The 12243-nt window shown below is 41.2% G+C and overlaps 1 protein-coding gene across 1 annotated transcript in view; it reads right to left on the minus strand.

The window, feature by feature from the left end:
- Positions 1 to 11631, minus strand: part of IFT81 (intraflagellar transport 81) — a 225667-nt gene extending 214036 nt beyond the window's left edge. The window contains exon 1 of the mRNA XM_032309047.1: positions 11549 to 11631. The gene's annotated coding sequence lies outside the window, so the exon portion shown is untranslated. The remainder of the gene's footprint in view (positions 1 to 11548) is intronic.
- Between the last annotated feature and the right edge of the window lie 612 nt (positions 11632 to 12243).

A 12243-nucleotide genomic window follows, 5' to 3' on the forward strand; every position in this document is an offset into this window, starting at 1 on the left:
CTGGGTGGCAGTGGTTAAGCATCCCATTTGGGGTTTCTGCGCAGGTCATGATCTCAGGCTGTGAGCTCCATGCTCAGCATGAAGTCTGCTAAGACTCTCCCTCCTTGTCCCGCTGCCCCTCCCCCGCCAACGCTCACACTCTTTCTCTCTAAAATAAATAAATAAATCTAAAAAAAAGTTAATTTTGTGTTATGTGAATACACTTACATACCATACACCTTACACTCCAGCTAAATACACACTTGGCCAGATGGCTGAGTGTTAAAATCAATAACCACAGCCCAATATCACTGCCATAAGTACAAGAATAGATTTTCCAAAGGCTTATTTCAATTTTACTACTGTATTTTACTACTCAAATTTTCAAGTTTGATTTTTATAATATAGGAACATTAATTCCTTAGGGTTGTCATTGTAATTGGTCCACTGAACATCTGGATATTGATTAGATGTTCACCATTTAATGTTTCAAAGCTAGAGCTAAGATACTTTTGGCTGCTTTGCCAGAATAAGGCACTGTTGACTGAGATGTCGCCACAAAATTATCAAATTTTCCTTCCCTCTAGATGCCATATCATCATGGTAAAGACATATTCTCTTCAACTTCTGTACTTGAAAACTGAGTTTCTGATAATGATGTAATTTCATGGAGATGATCCCATAAACTGAAGCTCTGCAAACTGCTTGAAGATACTATCTGAATATTTTCAAGAGTAAGTTACAGATTTTCTTCACTGGTATTTTAAATATCTAATATCTTTAGGCCTTTATTATTTTTTTTTAAGTATTTAATTTAGAGAGAAAGAGAGGTGGTGGAGGGGCGGGGAGGGGAGAGAATCTCAAGCAGGCTCCCCACTGAGCATGGAGTCCGACTGGGGCCTTGATTCCAGGACCTGGACTGAGATCATGACCTGAGCTGAAATCAAGTTCAACGGACTGATCCACCCAGGCACCCATATGCCTTTACTCTTATTCAAATTATTACTTAGTCACCAAAAACCTCTCCGAATAGTCTGTCCAGAAATTGTTTTATTAAACTATTTGAGAGTTCTTAGTTATTTTGGAAACTGAAATCATTTCAATCGTTATTTCACATTAGTTATAAATCTAAGTGTATATTTCAACTACTGACAAAATTTCAACATACAAAGAACCTAAGGAGACTTTTTTCATTCCAGTTACAACTAGAATGCTCACCTACATTCAAAAGTGAATATTAATGTATTAACAACATCCAAAACAAACTGAGGGTTGCTGGGGGGAGGGGGTTTGGGAGAAGGGGGTGGGATTATGGACATTGGGGAGGGTATGTGCTTTGGTGAGTGCTGTGAAGTGTGTAAACCTGGTGATTCACAGACCTGTACCCCTGGGGATAAAAATATATGTTTATAAAAAATAAAAAATTAAAAAAAAAATGTATTAACAACATCATAGTAACAAGCTTCATTCAGATTGCTGACATCGACACTCTGGCTGGAGACAATGGTTAATTATGCAATCCCACATTCATGATGGCATACGAGTTCAGACAGGCCAGAAATGATGTTGAAGTAATCATATGACTACTTGGGTTTCCAGAGGCTGAGACCAAAACCAAAGCCAAATGGCAGATTTGAGCCAAACAGAAGGCTGAGGCCAATGGATCCCACCCCTAATAAATAGGCTAATTGCAAGAAGCATGAGATGAGCCTTCTGGATAATTCTCAGGGCAGGAAAGAGTCAGCTGACGGTCAGCTGACTCCAAAAAATAACTGTAGCATATCACCCAACTTCCCATTTAATTTCCTACTAAGAGAGAAATGATAAAACCAGAAAAGGGGAAGAAACTGTAGAGATAAGATGCCATCCTCCACAAACACTTGCTCTTGGTTGAGCTAACCCATGGCGCGCTCTACACACCTCACGGATCTCAGCGCGGCTCATAGCACACACACCTAACACTTCAGAGTTACCAGACTACTCCGGTGCACAGTTGTCACAGACCACACTTAAGGACAGAAAAGACCTGGGATTATCCCAACAGAAGGCTTTGTGGTTTGCTTATATGAACTTAGAGATTATTGCTATCTGCATCCAGACAACAGAAATGTTATGATCAGGTCAACGTTTTTGGAGTCTGACGGGTCCCTCCCTCTGTGCTTTCGTTTCTCTCTTAGCCACCAATTATTACCAAATCTCTTAGGACAGGAGGGGGCATAATAGTAAGAAAAAGGCAACATTTCCAGAGTGTTTTATCAAAAACAAATGAGACGGAGCTTTAACTCAACTGTAAAATAGGACTTTAAGTCCTTTAAGTATCACTCACATGTAGGTGGTTTTTGGAATAGAAAGTTCTGTGTTTCTTTTGCCAAAGAAACCTGGGTTCCATTGTGTTGGATTTAGATCTGATAGAGACTGTTCCTTGGCTAATAAAATACAATGATCATTGGGGGTTGGGGAAGATTAACACACAATCCGTATATTCCAGAAAACTGTCTTCAATAAAGCACAAAGGAGATGGGTTTTCATTATGAGACAAGTCCCATAAAAAGGACACCCTTGGTGAGCCTGGGTGGCTCAGTGGGTTAAGCCTCTGCCTTTGGCTCAGGTCATGATCCCAGGGTCCTGGGATCCAGCCCACTCTCTGCTCAGCAGGGAGCCTGCTTCCCTTCCTCTCTCTCTGCCTGCCTCTCTGCTTACTTGAGATCTCTGTCTGTCAAATAAATAAATAAAATCTTAAAAAAAAAAAAAAAAGTACATCCTTGATGCTTTTTGTTCTTGCTACTGTTTTGTTTCATTTTTCTTCAGACTTCCAGGTAAGCCTGAAGTTGTTTGATGTAAAATCAGGGAAGGTCAGGTTTAGAGACTACAATTCTTAGAAAGCATCCCTGCTTCTTGCAGTAACCCCTTCTGGTTTTTGTTAACAGATCTAATTCAAGTTTAACCAGGACAAGTCTCTTAAGAGTGATGCTTGAGGTGGACCCCGGGGCGGGGTGGTGGGGAGGGGAAGTATGGTAAGCAGAGTCCATGGCTGGTGAGGGCCTGGCTCAGGGTCCACGCTATCATGAGCCTTCCTGAAGCTAGATGACTTAGTCCTTCCAAGGGTCACCAGCTCACCCTGTTTGCCAGGGGACTTCCCCAGTTTTAGCACTGAAAATCCCATCTCAGTCCTAGGCAAACTGGGATGGTTATCACGCAAGGATTGACTTCCCCTGGTTTAAGCTGTACCACATACATCCTGAGTGGGATTCTAATCACTCTAAACTTCTAAAGTTAAACATATGTGCTTTGCAGCCTTTGTCTCTTTACATCACCTACCACAGTATCTTTTTCTACCACTGAATAGGATTCCTACCTAGTTACCACAAAACTATTAAATGGGGCGAACATTTTTACTCTGTTAAAAAGATTTATTTTTCCATTTATTTTTTATGAGAAAAAAAATCCAAATTCACACAAATGGTCTTGAATTTTTTTAAAGCTCTCATTTCGTTTGGGTGAGAGGGTTTTTTTTTTCCCCCCATGCTTATAAAACTTCTTTTGGGGGCACCTGGGTGGCTCAGATGGTTGGGCATCTGGCTTTGGCTCAGGTCATGATCCCAGGGTCCTGGGATTGAGCCCCGAATCTGGCTTCCTGCTCGGCAGGGAGTCTGCTTCTCCCTCTCTCTCCCCACTGTTGCCCCAGCTTGTGCTCTCTCATTCTCTCTGCCAAATAAATAAATAGAATCTTTAAAATAAATAAATAAATAAATAAGTAAAATAAGTAAAACTTATTTTGTTGGGGAATAATCATTTATCTAATTGAGTTAGTGCTGCACTTCTCCCTCAAGTCCTGGTCTCTTGCCACATATTTGAGTGTACACAGAAAAACTTACACCAAAATCCTCCCAGAAGGAAACAAACCAAACTGTCCAGAGATTAGTGACTAAAATCATTAATGGTAAATAAAATCCTTTCTAGCTTAATCTGAATTACAACTCTTATATTCATAATATTTCTACGGAGTTAGTAACTGTATCATTTCCTATTGGTGCTGTAACAAACTGCCACAAATTTAGTGGCTTAAAACAATACAAATATATCATTATGTAGTTCTGGAGGTCAGAAACCCAAAATGGGTCTTGTGGGCTAATAAAATCAAGGCCTTGGCAGGGCTGCATTCCTTTGAAGGCTCTACAGGGAATTCACCTGTTGACCTTTTCCAGCCTCATTCCTTGGCTCATGTGGCCCCTCGCTAGCAATCTCATCACTCTGACCTGCGCTGCTGTTGTCATAGGCCTTTTCTGACTGATGCTTCAGCCCCTCCTGTCCATTTTTTAAAGGACCCTTGTGAATAAACTCACCTGCATAATCCAGGACAATCTCCCCATCTCAAAATCCTTAATCACATTGGCAAAGTCTCTTTTGCCACAGAAGGTAACAAAGTCACAAGTTTCCTGGATTATGACGGGGATCCGGGATACAGGGTATTATTCTGTCTCCTACAGTCATTAAGACCCCATCTTAGAAAGTTATGAGACTTGACACTAATGAGACCATATCTTTGGGTCTTATTTTCCTGAGTCTGTTGTTTAATCCTTCCAAATATTTAGAATCTAATAGTTCATAAGTAAATTTGAAAGATATTTGGTTACATTGTATGCTCCTATCAGGGAACAGGACAAAACATATGGGTTTCCAATAACTATCATCTCTACCAGCAAGGTTTCTCCCATGTCAAGTTGATCCCTGTAATCGTCATTATGCCTTACTCTTAGTACACAGCAGGCAACAGAACCATAAAAACAATCCCACATAACATTACACGAAGATTTAGAGCAAACAAAGTGACTTCACAACATTTGAAGGCTACATAATGAAATAGTGAAAAGCAAAGATTCTGGAATCAGACAAATGTGGACTCAAATCCCGACTCTACGGTTAGTGTGGGCTCTCAAAGTCTGTTTACTCCTCAGTGCCCACCTCGTGCTTCGGGAGAGACTGAATTAAATGAACCCTAGAAAGCATTTAACAGTGTCCTTCATAAAGACAATATCGTACTTGACACAGTAACACCGATCTCCATTTGACACATGAAGAAACACAATGCTGAAAAGTTACTAGCTCTAAGGATGCACAACCAGTATATGATCATATCCCAGTGTCTGGCACACGGGATCCATTCCTGAATACCTTTCTCCTTATAGGTCGCTCTCACAACTACTTCATCGCCTCTTGAGTTCCCAGCTTTTCCCCTTAACTATCCCCTATTCTCTGTTGTCGTCCAAAGGCTGTGGTCTCTGAAGTCTTTTTTACATCTGAGACCAAATGTCAAATGTGCTGGGATTTCGAAACACAGTGACAGAAATAGATCCAGTCCATCTGCAAGAATATCATACTTCCCATTTTCTCCATTTCAATACTGTAATCCCCCCACACTGAATGGGAGAAGACATCTGCAGAGCACATATCTGTTAAAGAACTGTACCTAGAATACATAACTCACAAAATTTAGAGGCAAATCACTCAACGAAAAAATGGGCAAAGGATCTGAACAGACATTTCTCCGAGATGTAGAGACTGGCACGTGAAAAATTCAGTATCATTAATTATGAAAATGCAAACCAAATATATATACAAATATCACATGTATACACATATTTGAGTGTAAATAGATTACAGCGCATATTAATTTCTTTCAGGGCTCCTAATGAGATTTTTAGAAAACCTTTCCTGTTAAAGGGACACTGGGTGGGATAGGGTTGGGAGCCACTGATCTGGGATGGAGGATTAGCTGTGGTCGGCACATGGCCTATTAGAGAACAGTGAGGTTTTTTGGTTTTTTGTTTTTTTTTTTCTTCTGTATTCCATAACAGCTTCAGTCTCAAGGACTCCCCGGGGAAAGAAGCAGCAAAATTATAAAATAATTTATTCCTCACTTTTGCTACCAACTTATTCTTTATTTAGGGAATATGCTGTTTCTGGAGGTATATATAATTATACATTTGGACTAGATGTATCTGTCATTATGTTATACAATGATGTATTTCACAATGTCTATGTGCCAGATAAGTGAATCTTACATCTTTAAATGCCTGAACACTTCATTTAAACATTTTTTTGCCATTAAAGATACTCCTGAACAAAAAATACAGCTTCATCTAATGAGCCTTTTGTGGCTCACAACCACTGTAACCTCAGGTATACCAAGGTCAGCCACTACAAGCCTCTCAAGTAAATGGTGATCTTTTTGGAGTTCTTGGCTCTGCTTTTCACAGGGACTTATTTATTTTTACGGGCTATTAATTTATTACTGCTTTTCCTGTTGGCAGTGCCTCCTACCTGTAATCCGCTGCAGTCACACAAACATTTAATGCCCACATTACCAGTGACAGTACATTTTTCACCTCTTGGAACCTACTACCATAGCCAAAGTATTTTCAGTTCCAAATTTCAAAGCTTACTAGCTTAAGGGGGAAAAGTGAACATTTATTATCAGCCAATGGTGGCAAAGCAAACCAAGGGGGCAGAAGCAGGAAACAGAAACTCCTTAGAAACCGAAGAGGCCATTTTCTTAGTCACTCTCACCTCTGTGTCCCTTTGTCTATCTGTTTCACTCTTGTTTCTGCAAACTCCCCTGCTGGGCTAATCTACAGACGTGACTCTGCCACAACCAGAAGGTTACATCAACTCAGTTCTAGTCATTTGCAGAGAACAAAGGGCTGCTTCTCTCCCAGTGCCATAGTACCAGAGGAGAGAATCTGATTGGCCTTTCAGGTTAGGTTCCCTGTGTGGCCCAGCTGATAAGGTCACATAGTATAACCTTGGCTGCCGGGGCCAGCTCTGTGAGGGAGGGTAGTTTTTAGAGGAGTGTTGTGATAAACTGGCTTAGTATGCACCAAAGGAACCAGATGATCCAAATGTTAGAACTTAATCTAAATTAAAAATAAACTCTGTGCGGGCACCTGGGGGGTGCAGCTGCCTAAGCGTCCTGGTTTCAGCTCTGGACGTGATCTCAGGGTCCTGAATCAAGCCCTGCATCAGTTCCGTGCTCAGTACAACATCCGCTTGAGATTCTCTTTCCCTCCCCCTCTTGCTCTCTCTCTCTCTCAAGTAAACACATAAATCTAAAAAAAAAGAAAGTAAGAAAGAAAAGCTCAGCTCTAGGTAAGGGTCTGAGGTGCTTCCCTCTGAAGAAAGAACATGAGGTTTGGCCCCATTACTGCATACACACATTTTTTCTGAGGCCTTGATGATCTACTCCCTGTTTTTCTTTTTTCTTTTTAATTTGATACGATTCACACACCATAAAAGCCACCCTTTTGAAATGTACAGACAGGTGACTTTTAGGATAGTCACAAGGAGGGGCGCCTGGGTGGCTCAGTGGGTTAAGCCGCTGCCTTCGGGTCAGGTCATGATCTCAGGGTCCTGGGATCGAGTCCCATATTGGGCTCTCTGCTCAGCAGGGAGCCTGCTTCTCTCTCTCTCTGCCTGCCTCTCTTTCTACTTGTGATCTCTCTGTCAAATAAATAAATAAATCTTTTTTTTTAAAAAAAAGGATAGTCACAAGGATTCGGCAACTACCACCATTATGTAATTTCCAGAACATTTCCTCACACCAAACAGAAACCTCGTACTCATTAGTAACCAGTCCCCATTGTCTCTTCCCCCCAGCCCTAGGCAACCACTAATTGACTGTCTCTATGGATTTTCCTATTCTGTACATTTCATACAAACAGAATCATGTAATATGTGGCCTTTTGTACCTAGCTTCTTTCACTTAGCATCATTTCTCCAGATTCGGGATCATTGCGGCATGTATCTGTGTTTCCTGCCTTCTTACAGCGGAGTAATATTCCATTGTCTGGACATACCACATTTGTTTTTCCATTCATCAGCTGATAGATATTTAGGTGATCTCCACGTGTTGCCTATTATGAATGACGTTGTCAACATTCATGCACAAGTTTTTGCATGGACATATCTTTTCAATTCTCTTGGGTGTACATTATAGTCAGGAATGGAACTGCTAGGTCACATGGTGATTGTTTTATATTCTAAGGAACTGCCAGGGGCTGCACCATTTTACTTTCCCAGCAGTGTAAGTCTTCCATCTTTTTGACTGTCCATCATTTTAATTATAGCCATGCTAGCGGAAGAAGTGGTATCTCGTTGTGATCTTTTTTTTTTTTTTAAGATTTTATTTATTTATTTGACAGAGATCACAAGTAGACAGAGAGGCAGGCAGAAGAGAGGGGGAAACAGGCTCCCCGCTGAGCAGAGAGCCCAATGCAGGCCTCGATCCCAGCACCCTGGGATCATGACCTGAGCCGAAGGCAGAGGCTTTAACCCACTGAGTCACCCAGGCGCCCCTCTCGTTGTGATCTCAATGCACATCTCCCTAGTGAGGGATATTGAACACATTTCATGTTCTTATTGAGAATTTGTGTATCATCTTTGTAGAAATGCTATTCAAATCTTTTGTCCATTTTAAATTGGGTTGTCATTTTACCGATTATTTAGAAGAGTTAAAGAACTCTTTGTGCACCTGGCTAGCTCCGTTGATAAAACATATGACTCTCAATCTCAGGGACATGAGTTCAAGCCCCACATTGGGTGTGCAGCCTACTTAAAAAAAATAATAAATAAATAAAATAAAGAGTTAAAGACTCTTACTCAGGATATTTAAGATACTAGACCCTTATCAGATACATGATTTGTAAGTATTTTTCACATACTGTGGACCGCCTTTTCATTTTCTTGATGGTGTCCTCTGAAGCACAGAAATTTTAAATTTTATCTATTTTTTGTTTTGTCACCCACCTGTGCTTTCAGTGTCATGTCTTAAAAAACCACTGCCTAATCCAAAGTCACAAAGACTTATACTTGTGTTTTTATCTGAGCCTTACAATTCTGCTCTTACACTTGGGTGTTTGATCCATTTTGAGTTAATTTTTATATATGATAAGAGACAAGGAAGGGTCCAACTTCATCATACGCATGTGGATATCCAGTTGTTCCAACACTATTGAGAAGACTTTTCTTTCCTCATTGAATTGTCTCGGCACCTTTACTGAAAATCTCATTTTTTAAAAACTAAATTCCCATGGTTTCAGTAACTGACTACACTCAGTCAAGCATATGACAAATATGCAACTGAATGTGATTAAGATGTAGGTACGTGGGATAACAGGGTGATGGGTATTAAAGAGGGCACGTGTGGTGATGGGCACTGGGTGTTACATGCAACTAATGAATTGTTGAACACATCAAAAACTAATGCTGTATTATAGGTCAGCTAATTGAACATAACAAAAAAATCTACACAGCAGCTTTGTAAGATTAAAAAATAATAAGGACTTTATTCCTAAGAGAGAGAATGCACCAGCCTGAGCATGGGCAATGGCAGAGGGAGAGGGAGAAGCAGCGTACCCGATGAGCAGGGAGCTCACTGTGGGGCTCCATCCCAGGACCCCAAGATCATGACCTGAGCTGAAAGCAGATGCTTAACCACCTGAACCACCCAGATGCCCCCAAAGGAAATCTTTCAATAAGTGTAACAAAAATCAGAAATAACAAAAAAGAATTGGCAGCAATTTTTCTTTCTTAATGGGACTTTAAAAGTATGGAAGCTACCTCTGTAGGAAGAGTCTGGGACTCCCAATTTTTGTTTTATCCAGTTTTACATTGTTTGCATTTGTTACAAAGATCATGTTTTATTTTCCTAAGATGGCCTTTTAATCTGTATAAACAATAGTTTAACTTAAAAAAAAAAATGTAGGGGGCGCCTGGGTGGCTCAGTGGGTTAAAGCCTCTGCCCTGGGCCCAGGTCATGACCCCAAGGTCCTGGGATTGAGTCCTGCCCGCATCGGGCTCTCTGCTCAGCAGCAAGCCTGCTTCCTCCTCTCTCTCTCTGCCTGCCTCTCCCCCCTACTTGAGATCTGTCTATCAAATAAATAAACAAAATCTTTTTAAAATAAAAATAAAAATAAAAAAATGTAGGTTTGTGAAAAGTCCCAGTTGTAATCAGCATTTACTTTCACTTTATACAAACTAAGATTACTCTGGCTAATACACTGGAGAGATTCACTATCTTGACTGTGGTGATGGGTCCATGGGTATGTACGTATGTGCGTGTGTATGTGTGTATATATATGTCAAACTTATAAAATTGTACACTTTTTTTTTAAGATTTTACTTATTTATTTGAGATTTTTTTTTTAAGATTTTACTTATTTATTTGAGAGAGAGACAGTGAGAGAGAGCATGAGCGAGGAGAAGGTCAGAGAGAGAAGCAGACTCCCCGTAGAGCTGGGAGCCCAATGTGGGACTCGATCTGGGGACTCCAGGATCATGACCTGAGCCGAAGGCAGTCGTCCAACCAACTGAGCCACCCAGGCGTCCCAATTGTACACTTTAAATATGTGGTTTTTATATGTCAATTACACCTCAAGAAAGCTGTTTTTAAAAACAGATAAAGTAAGGGCAAGAATATAAACGAAAAACTTTCTTTTCCTAATCATTTCAAGATCAGCTTCTCTTGTTGGTCCTAAGGATATAATACCAACTAGTCATTTAGGAAAACTTACATATTTTTCCTACCTGCCTTGTTCCAAAACACAAGCAAACCACTTATTTTTTTTTAAGATTTTATTTTTAAGTACTCTCTACACACAGCATGGGGCTTGAACTCACAAACCCAAGATCTAGAGTCACGTGCTTACCAACTGAGCCAGCCAGGTACCCAGAAAACACATGCAAACCATTTAAAGTCAAGATTTGTAACGCTGAGACCATCTCATCACTGTAAGATAAACATTAACAAGAGCTGGAACCGAGTTTGGCTCTTAAAAAAAGCATTTTTAAGTCCCCTTCCAATAAGAATTAAGCAGCTATATATTCCTTTTCTACACTGAATTTAAGCCCTCTCAACAGCACCAAGCTCAACATTGGCAAAGACTTCATCTACCCGTTCACCCTCCTATCCCTAGCATCAAGAATGCTGCCAAGCATACCACAGGTTCTCAGTAACATCTGTCGAATGAATAAAAATCTCACTGAAACTTAATCACCACCTTCTCCTGGGACCATTTTGGACTGAGGAAGGTGGCAGCTCTATTCTTCTAACTCAAAATTCCATCTCTAGAGAGAGGTGCTGTCTATTTCCTTCAAATTCTCTTATTATACACTTTTAATCTAGAAAAACAAGGTGGTATGGCTTAGGAACCTCATATCCAGGAAATGAACTAAAATATTTTATCCAAGATTATGCATAGGCTCCACAAACCAGAAGCAATCAGGTGAGAACGGCTAGGAAAATCATGGCATACCCTCTGGAAGAAACACTCCATTTGTTTAAAATGATCATTATGACAAGTCTCTAATAACACAGAAAATGCGAGTAGTATGAATCAGGAAAAAACATGATCATTGCCTGTGATTTACAAACTAAAATTTTCTACACATCTACCTATGAGGATTTATACTCCATGAAGGCAGGCTGTTTGGGCTTGGCATATTGAAGGTGCTTATTAATACGTGTTGAATGCATTAATGAAACTCGATATAAAATGTATCTTTGAAAACATACCTGAAAGGGAATGAACAAACGTGGAAAATTATGTTCGAGGAGTGGAACTGTGGGTGTTTCCTCCACTTCCCTTCATTTTCCAATTGTCCCTAAAGTTGTGATAAAACTTTTTCAGTTGAAAGGCTGGCCACCGAAACCCCTCCCTGGCTCAGGATGCTTCTTCCCTCGTCCTGTAACTAAGGAAGCATGTGGATTGGGAGTAGGGCTGCAGCCTGGCTTCAATTCCCAGAGGGCCACTGTAAAAGGTGTGTGACTCCAGCCAAGGGCTCCTAGGACACCTGACATTTAGTTCTTCCTCCAGAGGTTGGGAAGGCACCGCTGGGACCACCCGAGGGGCTGCGCTTTCTCCTAAGGTGTCCCAGTCCCCCCACCCCCCACAGGTTACTCGTACCTCCTAGACCACCTAAAGGAGTGGCTCAGTAGCACCCCCCCCCCCCCCACTTAGCCTCCCCAAGTAGTAACTCCTTCCCAAGGGAGCGGTCACTCTCCACCACGGCTCTATCTCCGCTAAGACGGTTACTCGTTCTCCCCGGCCCTCCAGAGGGTCATTCGTCCCCAGGGAGGAGGTCACCCCTTTCTGGTGGAGCCAATGCAATCTGCGGGGGTGGCTGGTTCTCGCCAGCCCTACTGACGAGGTCACTCCTCCTCAAGACAGAGGTCACTCCCGCCTCACGGGTCCCACACCCCCCGGGAAA

This window comes from Mustela erminea, chromosome 13, assembly GCF_009829155.1.
Source record: "Mustela erminea isolate mMusErm1 chromosome 13, mMusErm1.Pri, whole genome shotgun sequence".
Lineage (NCBI taxonomy): Eukaryota > Metazoa > Chordata > Mammalia > Carnivora > Mustelidae > Mustela > Mustela erminea.